General features: G+C 42.9%; 1 long non-coding RNA gene across 1 annotated transcript; it reads left to right on the top strand.

Moving 5' to 3' along the window:
• Nucleotides 1-10,522: 10,522 nt before the first annotated feature.
• LOC106044847 (uncharacterized) lies at nucleotides 10,523-17,592 on the top strand. Its single transcript, XR_007167573.2, has 3 exons — nucleotides 10,523-10,717; nucleotides 15,381-15,502; nucleotides 16,665-17,592. It is a non-coding gene; the product is annotated as an uncharacterized lncRNA (long non-coding RNA).
• Nucleotides 17,593-19,649: the final 2,057 nt, after the last annotated feature.

Below are 19,649 nucleotides of genomic sequence, written 5' to 3'. Positions count from 1 at the left end.
AAACACATGGCAAAAGCAATTTGGAGATCACCGAGTACATGTGGGTCTGCTGATGGAAGCGTAAGGGGGAGGGAGCGGGGTGTGATTATTCATCTGAAAATAATTGAGGGTGGTAAGTGCCAAAGAGGAGGGGGATCAGCAGATCAGGCTTAGGTATAGCTGGAAGAATAAAATGGTATTTTACTTTTCACTTAGATGCGAATCTTACGTTACGTTAAAGCGAAAATGCTTAGAGCAGGGCATGCGGTTCACATGAGTATTAGGTTACTGAGCTGAAATGGGGCCAGTGCAAATATGCCTTTATAAACCTTCACGAGAATTCAGATACTTGCTGAGCGTGTAGAAAAGGCAGTAAGCTATTCGCTGCTGGGGAGCTGCATACCTAGGCAAACAAGAAGAATATAACTCTCGTCCGTGTGTTCTAGTAGCCTACTCGTGTATTTATGCTGAGGGGAGACAGCAGAAGTCTTGAGACCTCAGAATAAGAGCAGCTGTATGATGTGTGCTGTCTGAAGGTGACCTTTTCTCTACACCAGCCTAGGCAGTCCGAGGAACAACACTTACTGCTGCCATAGAAAAGGAACGGTGTGAATTTGTCCAAAAGCATGATGCAGTCAGAGGGGCCATGCCTGTGCCTCCTTCTCTGTTTGTTGTGTAGACACTGTGCATCCCAGCAGGAGTACACATGCTGGTAGATCCCAAAAGGCTGCAAAAAGCAAGAGCAGAAGGAGCTCTCTATACATTTTCTCTCTGTTTCCCTAAAGAAAAAGCCTACACTGACACAACGACAACATCAGATCTGAACGTCTTAAAGAACAGTTCCGCAGAGTGGTTCAAAACCCCCACGCAGGTCGGTGGTGCATCGCCAGGGCCTCCTCTAGCTGTAGTCTGGAATTGGTGCCCAGGAGAGCTTTCCCTCCTGGTGGCCACCAGCCCCAGCAGCAGTTGTGCCGCAGCACCAAATGTGCCATCCATCCCATTTCTGTTCTCCAGCAGTGCTGTTTGGGAGGGATGCGAAGGTTAACAACACCCCCAGCCTGCTAAGCAGGGCTGGCACGGTGGAGAATAAAACACGAAGCAGCTCTCCCGCGCCTAGGCTGCGGCAGCTCCTGCAGTGCCACGGATTAATGAAGCTCCAGACTGTCTGATGGAGTTTTTCCCACAGAGCAAAATATTAACTAAGGCAATTGATTGCATTTTCATTTCTTGGGGGAGCACTCAGCCCACACACCCTATTGTGCGTCTGATCACAAAGGAACGTCTGCTGTAGCAATATTGTGTTATCTCGCAGGTGCTTTGTGATACATCTCGAGCTGTTGCCTCTGATGTCAAAAGGAAATGGAAATTCTTGCTCAGAAGACCTACCTGAGAAAGAAATGTGTTCTTGTAAATTCAGTGTCCCAAATGTAGGAAATTGCAATAGCCGCTGCTGAAAAATACTGTGATAAATCCCCATCCATCTGGAATATTGCCATAATCCACTACAGATTGCCAATTAATTGCACACTTAGTTCTATGTAATAAGGCCAGATAATAGGCTGTATTAGCCTAAGTCCCCCAGAGGCGGTGGAAATACATCACAATATTCTTAAATAGCATATTTTTATTACAGCAGTGCCTGCAAGCTCCTGTCTGGTACTGGAAACCTTGTGTGCTAGGAATTGTACGTGTAATGAAAGGCCAGATTTACAGCACGTACTCCTCTTTAGTGAAGCACTTAATTGCTTACTTCGAGTACCATTTTAAATAAACTGATCTCATCTATTTTCTAATTAAACATGGGAAATAATTTTTATAGTGTGGCTGGTTGGGATACATAGTTATTAAATCCTCTTCTAGTGCCAGAGAAACTGTAAATAGTCTGTCTTGCCCTGTTAAGATTAAAATGAGTCTTTCTGTTCTGCAGAAAAATACCTTTGAACAGTGGTGTGTAAAATATTTAGGATTTTGAGCACGCATATAAATCACTATTTTTTTTTTTTTTTGCTAACTTATGGAGAACCTTTTGTGGCCAGTTTGGATTTAGACTAAATTTCCTGTTCCTTAAACCAGTTACCTATTGAGAATATGTCATTTTTTAAAACACGTTTGGGGATTTTTTGAATTAATGAAATTTTTCCCTGTTCCACCGAACAAATGTAATCGATGACCTTTTCCTGCATGCTATAGTTTTAATATTTGATTGTAGTGTTTCTGGCAAGCAACTCAGTAACCTGTAATTGTTGCCCAGAGGACAAAAAATAAAAAAAAATTAAAAAAAAGTATGTCTTAAAATTAAGTCAGTGTCACAGGATTGGTAGGGTCTAAGGAAAAAATGCATCTTCACATTTTACTTCCATTTACTGCTGCAGGTAGTTGTTCTCTCATGCCCTTCACATCCATAAAAGTAATGTAATTTTTTAAGCTTATTTTTTTCTGATTACTGTGTGTTTGTCTTGTACAACTGGGGACGTTTCCAAGCACAAATTCATCATACAAGGTATAACTCTGCACATCCATGGCAAAATCAGTAGCGTAGTACCAAGGGGAGCTGCATTGGTGCAGAGAGATGATTTTAACTTGAGTTGCTCTCAGAAAAGTTTGGGATCAATTCAGAAGGCTTTGGGGGGCTCCCAGTGAAACCAGCTTTCTTTACTGCTCCCTTCCTTCGCTTGAGGTTGCCACCAGACTGATGAGGCAAAACTTGAGTCGTGAGCCACTCGCTGTAAGAAAAGCCAGATTGAGCCTGGGCCTCCCTGCCCCCTCATGTATTATACATCTGAAGCTCATGATAATTTCATAGGGTTTCATTCTCTAAAAATAGTCTCTTCATGACCTAGGGCCTCTGGATCTTCCTAGCAGCAGGCACCACATAAATTAAGCATCCAGCTCCACCTCCACTTGTGTGCTACTGGCTCAGCTTAGCTTAACTCCCAGGAGGGCCAAGCCCACGTTTGCCAGTTGCAAGAAGGGCAACATTATTTATTACTCCTGGAAGCATGAAAGAGTTGTGTCTGTTGGGGGAGTCATCTTGGGTTTAGCCTGCCACAAGCCCTTGTGAAAGAGAGATTATGATTTGAGATGAATTTAGCTTTTCTATGTTTATAGGGAGAAGTCATTACAATGAGGTGGGTGGGTTTTCCCCTCACAGGGTGGATTTTGTTCGGTTGTTTTTCTGTTCTCAAACTATTTTTATACTATCGAAGTAGAGAATCTGATTCCTACAATACAGTCAAGGATATTAGTAGACAGAGACCGCACAGAGAACTGCCACCGTCTCCTCTCAGTCCTGATGAGAGCCTTTCCTTTTAGCCAGCCTGGGAAGCTGGGCGTCGCTCGCAGACACTCGCCTGCCTGCCCGCAGAGCAGGGTGTGGAAATGCTGGTTGGAGCCATCTGATCTGGATTGGTATTCGAGTGCCTCGAGGAACTCGCTCCTACAGTGCAAGATAAGAATATTGGTTCCTCACATGTGACAGATTGCAGATTTCTTCGACCTTCAGCTACGAGGGGAAGCGTTCCTGAACCTGAAATCTTCTGAATCTTACAACAGAGTTCCAGCAAAGCTCCCCCACTTCTCCCCCTGTTTTCTTATTTCTTTTTTTTTTCTGGTTTTCTTTACAAAAAGCCACTTCTGAGTAGAATGGATTTTCCTCTAACCAGAAGACGTGGTCTCACTAAGCATGGCAAGTTAGCAGCACCTTCCTTATGTCCAGCTGCAAGGTATTTTAACATCTGATCACCATGCTGCAAGAATACCTAATAAACAACCCCTGAGTGCCTACTGGCAGAAACAAAAAGAACCATATGCTGTCAAGTTAGCAGATGTATGTGAGTGTCTGTATACATAAATACACACGTTATACAGCTACACACACGTGCACACCATTACGTATGTATATGTTTATACATAGGACATTCACAGAGCATTCTTTTTTTCTTTGCTGTGCTGATGGATTCGTTTCAGAACAAACAGACCAAGCCCTCAGCCATGTGAAGCATTCGAGTCTTATCGAAGTCCTGGTCATTTATCTAACCAATGTAATGGGTCTGTGTTCTTTCAGCTGTATAGCCACCCGTTTGTACTCCTCCTGCAGTGTATTGTTGGGAAGTAACTTTTCTGTTTGGATGCCACAAGTGAGTGATAACAGGAACTGGCAAATCTCGTTCTCTGTGTGTAGATCTGCCATACATTTAACAATCAGTATTTTTCCCCCCCACCTCCACAACCACCCTGTCGTAAATTTAAATCAAAGCCCATTCAGGACGTTTCATTTCAAGTGGTTTCATCTTACTGTAATTACCCAGCCATGTGAGGGATAGCTAAACAATTGTCTGCACAACAATGGAGATGAAATAAAGATAGCCTCTAATTAATTCCATCTAGGTTATAATTAATTTTGACTGAGTTGCTCAGGACAATATCCCTAAGTCTCACAGACTTCTATAAAGAGGACTGATCGCCAGCTGCTGCTCTTTGATTTTTAAAGCAGATGGGGCTATTTCCAGCTATTGCTTAAAAGGAAATGATGAGGATGCGAGTGATTGAATGGCTTTGAATAGGCCCTGCGGTAAGACTGGTAGAAGGGCTGCTCTGAAGGCACACTGGTCCCTGGCAATGTCTTTTAAAGACTTTCTAGGTATTTTTATGCAATTTTCATTAAAATTTTTAAGGATTCCTTTCCTTGATCTACTAGAAAAAGGAGAAATATGTGATGCAATATTATGTGAGTAAATACATTATCATATACTGTGTGTTAAACCTGCTTTAGGTCCTAGTGCTAAAGGCAGTGAAGGAGGGCACGCAAATAGATGTTTCTAGTCCTTTTCACTTCATCGAAACAAAAGATGAAAAATATCTGTTAGATCATTCTCCTAGTTCTGTCTGTCAATGCAGAATTGTTCCCTGCTTCGTTATACAGCAAGCTTTGGTGAATAATTCATTAAAACTAATTTATCTGAGAAATTCTGCCACTTGCTTGGTTTGCTGACAAATTGCAAAATTCTCAGAGGGATTTGTTTTTAGAAATTATTCATAAATTTTTTGGAATAAATAAATCCTAACTTGCTGGTAGGCTGGGCGCTTTGAAAATAACAGATATATAAAATGACAGTCTGTCAGTTTCCCAAGTAACACAGTATTTAGATATCTTGATTGGGTACTTTCCAGAACTAGCTAATACCTGGGCATGTTCTTAGTCATGTACTGAAATGCAAAAAGGGAAAATCAAGGTTTGAAATTAGCTTTCTCTGAGTGTAGAATGCTTATAGAAGAGAGCAGAGATGTGACAAATTTGGGGATAAGGTGTTTAAAAACTGATAACTGCCCCCTGCAACTGTGAAGTGGGGGAAAAATGTCACACATCTGCCCTGTTATGATATGCATTAGGGAAGCTGGTGATTTAAATATTAAATGGTGGTGTATCAAATACTTTTCCTGTGAAGTTCTTGTTGCTCAGTTCATGTTTTCCTGTGCTGAATTTCCTACTTACTCTCCTTTTTGTTTGGCTGCCTTTTCATTGCTGTCCTACATACACTGTCCTAACAGTCCTTAAACACCCAGCCCAGTGTGTTTTTGGAGGTGAATTTTGCAGGGAAAACAATGCTTAAAAGCTTCTATGAAAGATATGTTAATATGCTTGTGAAGAAACTGCCAAAAAATTAGATGAGCCATAAGCAGAGGGGTAGAAAATGGTATAAAGTGTGTGCAGCCTAATCTTTCTACTACAAATCTGTTTTCATGTGCTGTTTAGTCTGAGCCAGAGGACTCGTGGTCCTGCTCTTAGACCATCAGTATAGCTCACATGTGGAAAACCAACCTGCATCATCTATTTGCTTTACCTTGAACATCGTATGTTGAATCTATTTAGTGTTGCTTTTTCTTAAGTCTATTTCCTTGTGTGTGCCACAGCACATTGATTTTTGAAGTGACTGAGATGATTACAATGCTCTAAGCTGCCTTCTACATGGCAGGCCACAAGGTTTCACCCAGTGGTCCTTGCATTGAACATAAAAAACATTCCCTGATTGTGAATTCTCTCTTTTCCCCCTTAACACTGGTGCTCTTAAACTTCTTAGTCTTACCAAAAGACGGTGTATTTTAGTGATTGTAGTCATGGCTGCGTGGTACAGAGTTCATACAACATTATTCAATCGGTTCCAGTCAGGCCAGCATCACTTTATCAGCATGCAGCATCTGGGTTGCTGCTAGCTCAGATAAAAGGTACTGGTGATGTGACATCGTGCTGAGTGCTGTAACAAGCTTCAGCTGGCTTTGGTGGCTGACTTTTGTAGGGGAGAGGCATGTTCCATCTATTTTATATAGCCGTCATAATCCTGGATTACAACCCCGCTGAATAGCTGTCTGTTTTGAGATAAATGAAGACTAGAAATTTTCTTTTCCCCTTCAATTCTCCCTCCTTCGCAGTGTGGTACTTGCATTACTTCTGGTTCCAGGCCTTGTAAAGCGCTGCACAGACAGCTTCCTGGCCACCAGGAGTAAATCACCTTCCAAAGACACTAACAGAAGCACAGGTTGGGTTTTCTGCCTAATACCTGTGCCCACTAGAGTGGGTGAGTCAGTTCTTTGTCTAAAGGGAGAGATTTTTAAGTGACTCACAGATTTCTTCCTTTTCTTCAAAGGATTCCTAGGAAAATCTTCCATGGAGAGTTCTACAGAAAATTCAAATAAGATCTGCAGTTTTGCATTGCCTACTTCTGGTTTATTCAGTAATTGTTTTCAGTAATTATTGTTGTTAAATTAGCCAGAGTTGTTTATCTGCTCTCAGACTGCATGGCAGCAGCAGAAATCCCTGCCCATGTAACAACAAACTGACAAACTTGGCTCATGGTTCATCACTCAGTAGGCACAAGAGACCTGTCCTTTTCCAGGGTTACTAGGATCTTTCCTGATTAAGATGTTTAAGAGAAAGTAGAGGAGGAGGAGAAAAAATAAATAAAAAATAATAAAATTAAATAAAATTAAAATTTAAAAAAAAAATGGAACTCTCTGAAACCCCTACCTGACAATTTTCAGAGCTAAAAATCATCTTGTGTATCAGGTTGGAATGTAAAAAAGTTAAGGGACTTCATGTGTATCTTTTCAGATGTTCCAAATGTTGTCTGTAGCCAAGATCGTGACCACCTTGTAGGTTTACTATCCTTTCCTGATGTATTGCTGAGATGTGCAGAATAGGTTTTCATCTTTTCTTGTGGATTTATTTTTATTTGCAAAGCTTCCAGTTAGTCTTGAAAAGGAACTTAGTCTGATCTTGAGAGAGAAACGTGGAAAGGAGAAGTAGACACCCACACCCTCTTTCCAAACAGCTCCCTGTTCATGCTTACTCTGCTCTTTGCTGTCGGCATTTCAATGTCAGTAAGTTCCCTCTTGGGCACACAAAATGATACCAGGAGATCTCAGTATTCACTGAAAGTAACGCCTTGTTGTGGTGTCTCAGTTGTGCCTCCATTGTCCACTTGAAGCAGGTTTTCCAATTCTAAGAAGCTTACTTAACCCAGGGTTTAAAGCTATTTTTATCCCACATGAAATGTGTGTAGAGAAACGTCATTTGGAAATGGAGGACGGCGTTGTTTGTTTTTCCTCGGGGTCTCCTTTATGCTGCAGAGAGGTGAAATGGTACTTTATAGAAAACCTAGAGAAACTTCAGGTATCCTGCACATCCTCACGGCTTGAGGCAACTCTTTGAGGGACAAAGAGGTTGATTCGTTTGCAAAAGCTCATTGGTGTAGTCTGAGATCTGAGTTCTTCCAAGCACGTGGAAATCTTTCCTTCCCAGACCACTGCTCCTGCACTGTCTGCAGTGTTAAATGAGGGCCCTCCCATGGTCCCTTTAGTGATGAGGTACCAAAATTGCCACTACTTTAGTGATATGTCATGTCAAAGTGTAGGTTTTAAGGCACAGAGCTGTAGTATAACTTGGAGTTTATCTGATCCCTTCATTGCTCCTGCTATATAACAATAATTGTAATAAATATAATAATAATTGGAAGAGTTTATGTAGGTGCCAAGTTGCTGGGATTTGTTCTGTAGAATTAAAAACAGTAAGGCAAAGATGACAGAGGTAATTTGGCAGGCTACACAGAGCAGCCATGACACTATTAAAAGACAGTAGCGTGTCTGTTGCTGTTGTGAGCTTTTAATCACTCCAATTACTGAGCTTTTCCCATCCTGACAGCTGGCGTGCACCGGAGTCTCTTGTTAAGGCTTGTATGAGTGGTGGATTTTTTTATTTTTATTTTTTTTTAAGTCAAGTGAATGACCACAGCACCAAACAGTCCCAACACCACCTAGCAATTTGTGCAGCTGGAGAGTTTGCTTATTTTGCAGAACACGTTTAATGCAGTATCCACTATAATGTGTGCAATAACTGCCCATCCAGGCCATGCAGCAACACAAAGCCCGCTGAATTCAGGGGGTTATTAAAAAGCCACTGTACCAGGGTTAATGGGGGCTTGGTTAAAAGAGCTGTACTTCTTGTCACTGGAAGCTTAGCAACAAAGGCTATTTGGCTTTGGAGTCAAAACTGGATAAAATTAATGGTAATAGAATAAAAATGCACATGAATCTGTAGGAAAAAAAAATCTGCTGTGTAAAGGGATGATATTGTCTTAAGTGTTAAGAGGAGTACCCAGCCTCACTCCCTTGAGATTTCTCCTGAAAGTCCATGCCATGCTGACTTCCCAAGTGAGGTAAATGCAGAACTTTTGGCTAACAAAGATGATCTCTTTTCCCCTTCCTGGAATCATTATAATTTCTGTCATTTTTAATGAGAATGTTACTTCCCAAGTACTTTATGAACAGAAAGACAAAATCCAGTCCTACTTACACTAAGTTTTTACTGGAATCATAATTTGCCTCTTTAACACGTATCCCAGGGGTAGATCCTGTTGTTTTTATACAAACTCAGCACCAAAGCCTGAATATAGGCTGTGGATTTCACCTTCCATATGGCCTGTCATCATTTCACCAGTCAAAGATTTGGTAACTAGCCAGAGGCCAGAGAGGAAGTTCAGTGTGTGTTTTTGTCTTAACAGCAGTGCCAGCTTATGCAGCTCTCTGGTTGACCAGTCAGTGAACCCGAACTGGTTAGGTTGAAAACTGCTATTTTTTAAAATGTTGTTCTTTTTTCTTTTCTTCTCAAAATAGCCTGGTTTATTCCTTTGCTTCTTCTGGCACAACAAGAGGTTGTTCTAGATCATGCCTAGTTGGTTCCTACAGCCATATTAATAGTATCTTACTGTTACTCCAGTGTCCCTAACCTCCCAGGAGTTCCTCAGAAACATATTCTCTGGAAAACCTCTCTAAATATTAATGAGTTGAGAACTTCCACTGAAAACACACTGAATCAGATGCAAAAAGCCTTCCTGAGAAGAAGCAAGTCAATGCCTTTGCCCTGGCCCATTACCCCAAAGTAATTTATGTACCAGAAGAAGCTGGATTGCAGTGTTCCCCGAAGGCTAGGATGCCTGCAGGACACACCTGGCTGCCTCCTACAGCCCTGTCTCAGCCCTCAGCTCTTCTCTGACAGCAGCTAACCCCAGGGACGTACAAGGCTGTGTCAGCAGATCCCAAGTCTCAGACTAGCAAAGAACCTGCTTGAAAAGAGTAGGTCTTTTCCAGATCTCTTGCAAGCTGTCTTCATCCCAGTGGGCCTCTGTGGAGCTGCACGCTGATCTTTTTTATGTTTGATTTAACATAGAGCTTCTTTTCTTTGGTGCTGAGCTGGATCTGGAGCTGCTGGTGCCTTCTCGAGTGATCACAAAGACTTGCAGAAGTGTTGGCTTCAGCTCCCATGCAAGTAACAAGGAAGCCAGGAGCCAAGAAATGTGAGCAAAACACAAATACCCTGGAGAGAGATGTGTCATGGCTGCGGTTTTACACCTGCCTCCCATGCCTTCCTTCTACCCACTAAAAGTTTCAATTAGAAAGTTGCAGAATACGAGTTGCAGTGGGATCTTTTCTTCTTTATAACAGAGTGGAGCTACAGCCTTTCTTTTGTATATGACTCCAGAAAAACCTCCTGCAGGATTAGGGGATCACCCTCTATATATCCTGGGAGTTAAATACCCCCTTTGAGGTACTAAGTGTGCCCTAAAAATCGAATGGATGCCTTGCAGAAATAACCTTGGCTTTTTGAAGGGGGCAAGGTAGTTTTGTAAGTATTGGTGGTGGTGTTTTTTTTCCCCGATTCAGGATTCAGGACCTGCTGCCCGAAGGTAACATCAAATTCATACATTTCACCATGCGTGGGACTAGATCCCAGGTTTGTTCCTTTCTGAATCTCCCCGGCACGGCCGCTGTGAGGCCCAGACCTGCTCTGAAGGCCCAGCTTTGCTGTCTGCCTGTGCTGAGTGAGCAGCCTCTGCTCCTGCCCCTCTCCACCGTAAGGAGGTGGCTTGGCAGGCCTTGGGAGAAGAGGCTTCAAAATAAGAATTTGTGCCTAAAAGGCATTTTTTTAATCGTACTAAGTAGTTGTAGCAATCCTTTTACCCCCCAGGCAATCCCGACAGGATGCGCATGCCTGTTCATTGACGCTGCAGGTGGTCGCAGGGCCCAGGCAGCTGTGGGAGGCCTGCCCTGGGCACGCGCTGCCACCAGAGAGGGTCGGCGCCTGCCGCCTTCCACGTTGCTCCGGTTCTACCTTTATTCCAAAAGGCTGAGGATTACTATGGCAACCCCAATCACACGCTGTGAAGGATTCAGACTAAAACCCCCAAAGGTTCGCACTTTAAGGGCCTTTCTCTCTTCCTCTCCTATTTTCTCCATCACAGAAATCACGTCTGAGCAGATGGGCCTGTAGCGGCTTCATCACGGCCCCTTTGTGTGCAGGGAGCCCTTTGTTCCTCGGCTTCACGAGGCTGAGCAAATGCAGCTGCTCTTGGGGTCAGGGGCCATATCAGGTTGTTGTTTCCCAGTTACTCAGATCAGCAATGAAATCACCCAGTTTAGTTCCAGAATATCTTGGTGGGGTGAGGCCTGTAACTGCTGGTCGTGCATTGCTCTGCTTGGAAAGGCGCTCACTACAGCAAGAAAAGCTTTGATGCGTTTTCTCTGTGCCAAAACTTTTAGAGTCCTGGGAGATAAGCTCTGTGTGAGTGATTTAAGAGATTATTGCTCACCTATTCCTTACACCCTGCTCCCAAAGGCTCCCAAAGGTTACTAACTTGATCGCAGAAGCAGCTACTCACTAGCTCCATGTACACTTCTAGCCACAGGCTGGAAGCATGATGGATTGAAATTTATTTGGCTTCTCTTTGGACTGTGATGGTTTGGGCTGTCTAGCTGCTTGCTTGGTCCCATTGTGGATATCTTTTTTTATGGTGGCATAATTCGACCTTTAATTTTTCGGTCCTTATCCTCCTTATGCAAATAACATGTTTACACAAAGCTCTGTCCGTCAGATGGGCTTTGTGATGAGCAGGAGATTTGGGGAATTCCTTTGCTTGCCCACAGTCTGGGAGAATAGCTCTGGGGGATCTTCCGTCGTGTTTTATCTCCCATACGCTGAATGCACTTCACAACCATTTTCCTCATCCAGACTAGGATATGAAAGGCGATTCTGTTCAGCATACTGACCTTTGTGTCCGTGTCCCTGGTCGACAGGACAGATTCCTACACAGCTAATTTTTCCTCAGAAGCAGAGAAAATACTTCTCCTTTATTTGCTCTGAGTCACACTGGATGTTATCAGTGGCTCCATGGTTACACAATTCACCTTTCTGCTACCTGCCTAGAATTTATCGCAAGATTATCAATTGGCAGAAACGGGAGGTTTCTTTATAGGTACGATCCCGAATATTTCCGGATTTATCTCGACTGATTTTGCCCATTTGTTAACTCCCTCTAAGTCTGTCCAAGGTTTTACACAAATGGGTGTGGTGTGCACAACGTATGGAACAACACATTGGCACTTGCATCCTTTGGCTGAAATGGGAACCAGCTGTATGGGTGGGGGGATTTCCTGGATCACAGCAGCTGCAACAGGAAATGGGGAAAATTCAGCCAAAAAGATTTTTTCAATTCTCTAGCAAACGTTCCTTGGTGAGCTTCCAGACATATCTGGCTTTGATTATCTCTTACTTGTTTGATATATTGGAAAGAGAGATTTCAATTTTTTTATTTTATTTTTAAACAGAAGTAGCAGAGCAGCCAGGCCAAAGCGAATAGGAACAAGCTGAGGAATTGCTGATACTAAAAGAAAATTATGGTGGCATGAGGGATTATATTGTTATTGTCTGATTGAGCTTTAAAGAACAGAGTGTACGGTATTTAATCCTACTCTTACACGATGGTGTTTCATGAATACATTTGTTAAATAAGGAGGTCGGTTCAGTAGTGCCTTCGTGCTTACTGTGGGAAGATTTTCCTTTTTTTTTGTCATGCTGGGTTTGAGCAGCTGTAGTCTCTCAGATTGTAGTTCTGATAACGAACAAGTCTCAGTGTATACAAAATGAGAGGTGCAGCATGCAAATCCTCCCAAGGAAATAGTTCACGAGTGATTTCTCCTTCCCCACCTCAGTCATGCAACACAGCACACTATGCAGTGTAGCAGTAATTATGGTATCAGTCCTATTACTTTTGAATTAAAATGCACAAGTTTACGGACAAACAAATATATATCTCCTGGACATAAAGCTAAAGTAGAATATTTAAACTTTTAAAGTTTATTATTATTTCTTTTATATTTCTTTTAATTTTTAATACTTTAATATTTTAAGTATTTCATGTTTTGAGGGCTCTTTCACATGCTAACACGTGAAAATCAATGTGTTCCCAAGAAAAGCAAAGGTTTTGAAGCAACTGACTTTTGTAGTGGCAGCGTGATTTGTTATTGAATTTTGACCAATTTTCTCAAAATGATTTGTAAAGGCTTAATGTTCAAGACCCAGGAGCATGTGCAAAGTAGGGAGCAAAAGTCTAATTTGTACACGTGTTTGCCATGACTATGAGGACTGAATTAAACTGAAAGGTGTTAGGAGATTGATAATACTCTGGGGCTGAGCAGAGAAGCGTGAGGGGGTGGGAAGCAATTCTAATTTTGTGATTCCTACCAATGTGAGCCCTGGCTTATACATAATTAGCTTTCTCGATTATCATCGCAGAATGAAAGTATGAATGGGGAAGCTAGGATGACCTTCTGCTGGCAAGGGGCTTCGCGTGACTTCCTCCTCCCTGCTTGTGCTCAGCTCCAGTCCCAGCCTCCTTCCTGAACTGGTTGTGGTCTCTCGCCGGGATGCAGGGCAGCTCTGTGTCCTGTTCATATTGCTCATGTTAAAAGGCAAGAAGAGAAGGCTGCTCTGCTTCTGACATGCTGCAGAGTCGCAGATCCGTGTTCCCTGAGCCCTTGTGTTAAGTACAGCGGCCCTTCAAAATAAGTAACTGCAGCAGTTCTTGCTGAATAACGCAATTCACACAGACAAAGGAGGGACTTTTTTCTGCCCGCAAGCAAAATAACCGAGGCAATCTGTCCCTTCCCCAGAAAGTGGAAGTGGGAATAAGTAGCTGTAGAATCCTACAGGGCAGATGTCCGATAAAAAATCCATTCAGTTTAGCTCTCCCTCATGGAAAACAAAGGAATATAAGAACTCATTATTACCAGTGCCCCAAGCAGGAGCTTAGCAGCTAGCAGTAGTGACAGCTCAGGTTATTAGTGTATTTATAATAAAGTCTTTTAAGTCTGCTGCACGGAGGGATTTGTGAGTCAGCAAACATAGTAAAGAGGTCTGCAAGGGACAGGCCAGCACAGAAAGGAAAATTGTCAGGGATTATTCAACGCTGATCATGCCCATGTTTCTGTGTCCGTTAGCACTAACCATTGTTCTGGGAATGACAGGTCTGCCAGTTTTAATTTCTTTGAAAGCTGAGCGCATAGAAGGCAAGGAGAAGTGTTGGTTCTTGACAGATTATAAAAAAGCAGGTCAGCCTGACTGAGTTGGCATGAATGCAGAGAGGAACCGTGCACAAGGGTGTTCTACCAAAGCGCCCGTTGTGCAAAGACTGCTACCCAGTTTACCCTCTTAACCTACATTTGGAAATATATTGTTTTACAGATGCATATTGCAGTAGATTTGAGGGACCTCGTTGACTTTCTAATAGGTTTAGAGCTGGAGATACCAATTTATGCCTCGTAGGAATGAGAGCCCTTAATCATGTTCAATCTGGAGGTTTCTTGCAGGACTGAGACTAAGAAGGACCCAAAACCAAAAAGCAAAAAGAGATGTCTAGCTGTCAGTTGTTTCACACTTAGTAGCATTTTTAAATTTATTTTTTAATGTGGAAGACCTCCGTTATATATATATATATTTTTATTATTATTATTATTTTTTTTGCATTTAAAGCTCAGGGAAAAATAAATTACCTTTACTGCTGTGACTAATCAGAGAGCAGCAGCTGAGTGCTACAGCATAACCCGGAGATTTTAATGAACCAGATGCCCAGCTCATACCAAAAGTTGGTTGGAATGGGATGCTTAATTCGCATTAGTATCTTTAAAAGCTTTTGCTAAACACAGATCCTAATCACTTGTGCTCGCTGATGGTCCCATTCTGCTTTTTTTAGCAGCAGTAATCCAGGTAACCTGGACACACTCCAGCGTGGGTAATTATGTTCTCCTGACCTAAATTCATCTTCTTGTTTCAAATAGATGCTGTTCTGGCTCTGAGATCCTAAATGAGCAATTGCTCTTACATGCATTCTTAAAGGCTTTCCGTGTTTCATCCACGTTAGCTGTCACTGGGGATGCAGCAGGTCTTGGGTACGTTGTGGTGTCTTTATAAACTTAAAAATCCCTTTGTAGGGTAAAGTGGGAGGGGAATTAGTAAACATAACTTGTATTTTACAGCATCTACTTAAAAATATTTTGTTGATAAAAATCGGGTGTGTATTAGATTCAATCTGATATTTAGCAAACGTGCATAGTCTGCGATGTGGTCGCAGCACCAGCGCTTCTTGGCATTTATCTCTGACTTCGGAGAGTGCTCGTCGTTCTGCCAAATACTCAATAATGAAAATTTCAGCTGAATATTTGCTCCTTGTTCTTCCTGGTTCCAGCTGGTCAGGCAGTACCTGCAGCACACCGGAGGTTCCTGGAGCTCCATGTCCTCCAGGAAGGCTCAGCACAGAACAAAACACACATAAAGATTAACTCTGATTTTTTATGAAGATCCCCAGATGAGGCAATGGCCTGAGGAGACTGCAAGGGGATGAAGCAGATCTGGTGGATCGGCCTGGGGACATCAGCTGAACCAAACACTAGCTAAATTAACCAGGCTTTCTTCCACACCTTGATTTCAGTCTGCTCTGAGTGTGAAATATGTACTTACACTGTTGTGTTAGCCATGTTAGGTTTTTATCAGAAACATTTTACTAAATCTCATCCTTCAGCTGCTGCTGAGACCTTACCTGCCTTTTGTCCCATGCCACTGGCTCAGGATGTGACCTGTGCTCCTCGCACATATCCAGGCAGGCACCCTTCACCAGGCAGTCAAGCACAGGAAAAGAGCAAGGTGGGACCGACATTTCGGTGATAAGTACGCAAAACAAAGAAACGAGGGTAGGAAGGGATCGGAAGGGAAATCGGTGTCAAAACCCCAGATTTGAAGAAGGATGGGATGGGAAGTGGGAGGGCGGCTGGAGAGGGAGAGAAAAGCTGCTGCAGCTAAAGGACGTAGCAGGAGAGTATGAAAAGGCTCAGTGGGAGGAGAGTAGAAAGGCGGAGTGCCAGTACCCACAAAACAAAAGAGAGCAGAGGACGAGCAGGGAGGTGAAAGGACAAGGTCTGGGGCTGGAAAGAGGAAATCGCACAAAGGCACTGTCAAGAGGAAGCGTACAAACATCCAGTCTCATCAGTGTCCCAGCCGTGCTGACATTCCCACTCTCACTCCCTTCATTGTAATGCCTGAAGTGACGTGCAGCCATTCACAGTAAAAATTTCATTTTGCATTGTGTCACTGCCACAAAGCCACTGCATTTTCATTAGTGCAGTAAAATCCATGATTTATATATGTTTGCCTGTGTAGGTCTTGTTCTTTGCTCAGATACAGGCACAGTTACTGTTTGAACAGTCAAACAAATTAAGATGCACAAAATGGGACAGATAATTCCCTGGCGCATTAGCCATAGATGAACGTGACCCAAAATCTTTTAAAATCACATTTCCTTCTCTCTGTTACTAACAAAAGTGTTATGAGTTACGAATGCTGGAGCCAACTGAGGTCACTAATTCCTTGAAATAAGGACATTATATATTTAACACCATTTGCAATCCATACAAGAACCGTTGTAGTTATAGTTTAATACCTTGAATAAAGCACGCCTGTGATTTCGGGGAGGACTTGGTACAATGACTGCGCTGCATTGCTACAGCCACCCTGCAAGTGCCTGAACATCTGTCCCACCCAGAGCAGAGCCCACCGTGGTGTTTTCCAGGGACAGGCATGGTTATGAGAACTAAGGAGAGGTTATGCAAACACTTTCAATTCGCTTCTGAAATGATTTATTACTGGTTTCAGGTCATGAGTAAATTAAGTAGGTTAATTGTTTTTTATTTCCTCTGTACTTCAATGGAAAGAGAAGCAGAAAAACCCCTTGCAAGTTAATCTGCCTTGAACTCGGTCTGTTTCCTGGCATTATCATTTTTGCTTCATTTTGCTTTTGTTTTTGTGCTAGGTTCTTGCTTCAGTCTTGAGACACTAAAGAGATATAGAAGACTCTCTTTCTCCAAGGTCCAAATGTTGTGAAAACCCCTTTCTCTGTGTAAGCCCAGACTTGAAACAACACAAGCAGCCTGGGATGGGCAATAGTTTCTCAGAGAGGAACTGAGAAAGAAGAAACACTGAGAAGAAGAGAGACTTAGTTAATGGGAAATGCACACTGAAGCGTATAACAAAAACATGATTAAAAGCCCGCAGTGTTACTGCCACTGTTGAGCGTTGCATAGGAAGAAACTTTCATGGTGCCCTTTTCAGAACTCATCATCATTAAATGCATTAAATAACAACAACATTGACGTTGTCTTTCTCCAGTCTTTTATCTTTGATGAGCTGATAACCTGTCACACACACGGTAACTATTAAACTTCATAATACTACCTTGGAATAAAAGTGTAGGGAGAGTAGTTACTGGAATTGGAGTGAATCAGTTTACCTCAATGTGCATCAGAGTATCATCCTGGGAAAAAAAAAAAAAAAAGGATAAAAATAATATTTTTATATGGTTAGGCTTTCCTCATGCTGGAATGGCCTCAGCCAGTTTTCTTACATTTACATGAGAAAACATCAGGGTTTAGACTGAGAAGTCCTTCCTGGCCATTCTAGGGAAATCCCAGGGCATATGCTTTGTCACCAAAGGTTAGACACAGCCGAGGAGGTTCTCGTCACCCTGAACCATTTCCTTCCTTTCAGCATTACAGGTGCATCCATCTGTAATGCTCTGCTTCTATGGAGTTTGATTTCGTTCACATCCTCTCCTTCTATCTCTGTCAGTGAGAGGATGCAAGATGCCACCTTTGTGTCAAGGAAAAGAGCTGAAATGCTGTGAAGCTGATGTATACGCAGGTTCAATTTTTCCCTTGGGACCAGATCTAGGCACTGTGGAAGTCCAGACAAGTCCCATGAATTTCAAAAAGATGCAGTGGGAGCTCAGATAGGAAGGCCTGAGGCCATCTCGTCCACTCTCTCCAAGCTTGTTAGGTGGTGTGCTCACACCCTGCGTCTGCCTTTGTGTGCTGTCAGGGCGAAACAGTTGCTCAGAGACGCAAAATCGACACCTTTTTCTTATCTCCATGCTTGAAACAGAGTTGGTATAGGTGACAGAAAGTAGACACATCTCGGGCACGGACCAAAAAAATGTCTCGTGTTGCCCACAAAGAGCTCCTTTTGCACCGGAGGGAATATTTTCCTCCCACTCGCTGCTTCCCCACTGATAAAGCCAGTTAGTGAAAAGAGACTGTTGGGGTCTGCTGAGCTCCAAAGCTCACATCTGAAATTGGGAATTTTAATTCCGTTTCTTCCACATCTTCTCGTCGTTTGTGTGTTAATGCAGTAAACTCAACGTATGTTGGAGTTCATATAGAAGACGTGTATGTCTCGTGCGATGGTAAAAGCAGTGAGCAATATGTGTAGTGAGTGCCCTGTTATGCAGTTACCATAGAGACAGAAAATTAAAAGAACTGAGTTCCTTATTCCTTATCGCGGGTCTACAATTAAAACCGACACCTTTTCTACTCTTGTTGCCTTCTTTTTGTTTACGTTGCATGAGGAAGGTGCTGATTTTCTGTCCAGATCCTCGCATTTAAGCTCGATGAACCACCTGTTCCATGCATATTCCTCTGAGCTGCTAAAACCAGGAACGCAGACTCAGCCCCGCCGTGCCTGGGGTTGGGCAGAGTTCAGATCTCCGAGCTCCCCGTTTGGTTCCTTAATTTGTGCTCGCACAATTTCCTGTTTAGAAGCAAAAAGGGGACCAAAGAGATCTTGGTGTTTCTTGTTCCAGGCTCAGCACAGTTGTTCCTTCCACAGCAGCAGCTGACTGTCCGGATATTTCTCTGATAGGCACTTGAGTTAATTTTTCACATTCTTATCAATTCAGAAGGCTCATTAGTAAGAGCAGTTTCAAAATGTAATTTCAAGTGGCCAAAAATAATCAGATCAAAGAGGTTCTTTGGACTGTAAAAGCAATAGTTGACCTGGTTTTGCAGCAGAAGCACAAAGCACTCCGGAGATAGATAATTCTCTAGAAAAGTTCTTTACAAAGAAGGTGGAGGATGTCCGAATCAAAGCTCTGCACCTGGTGCTGTTCCTTTGCTGTACTCTCTGAGGTTTGTAAAAGGATCCTGATAATTGTGAGTTTCTACAACTTCAAATTACGTTGTTAGACTGAGTTCAGGGATGAAGCGATGCGTTGTGGATGCTGTTGCGATGTGGTTTGGGGGCCGTAGTTTGGCCACAGCCCGGCTGCACCCTCACTGCACAGTGCTGGAGAGCTGCAGCCGAGGCCCTTCGGTTGTTAATTTCTCCTTGCTGTTTGGGGAAATTAAAGTGTCACGGTGACCAGTGTTAATAGATTCCCTGAAAGGTCAGCAAGACGCATCATATGAGCAATGAAAATCAGTTCTAATTGAGGCTTCTCTATCGTTCTGGTTAGTTTGACTGAAATCTTTCCCAGATGGCAAGTGTCACCAAAGCAACTCGGGACGTTCTGTGAGTGAGGAGGAACCTTTCCCAAAATAGATTATGTCCAGGAGATAAAAGTACATAAACCACGTGCCATCACGGCATGCCCTTTCCCTACCTTCAATACCTCCTCCCTAATTTTGACATCTACCCTGAATCTATTTTCTGCTCTATATTATCTTGTCACTAATTGCACAATAATTCTTCAATCACTCTAGACTGGAGAACAGGGAAATCCACCTGCCGGATGTTCCTGATGACTCTTCCCGACCCAAATTCCTTAAAGCTCCTCGTCGCGCCTCCTTTCCGTTCCTTCAGGGTGTTGACTCCCAAATACCGACAGACCAACCCGAAGCACCGAGCGGCAGCAGTCTGCCTGTCTAGCTCGCAGCAATCAGTCGGCTTGTAGGAGGGACAGCTAAGCTACATACGAAGCAGCATCCTGGATCATGCTGTAATTTGTAGGCCGTGATATTCGAGT

This window comes from Anser cygnoides, chromosome 12 (assembly GCF_040182565.1).
Source record: "Anser cygnoides isolate HZ-2024a breed goose chromosome 12, Taihu_goose_T2T_genome, whole genome shotgun sequence".
In the NCBI taxonomy this organism is placed as follows: domain Eukaryota; kingdom Metazoa; phylum Chordata; class Aves; order Anseriformes; family Anatidae; genus Anser; species Anser cygnoides.
Note: the sequence above shows the minus strand (reverse complement) of the source record. Positions and strands in the feature narration are given on the sequence as shown.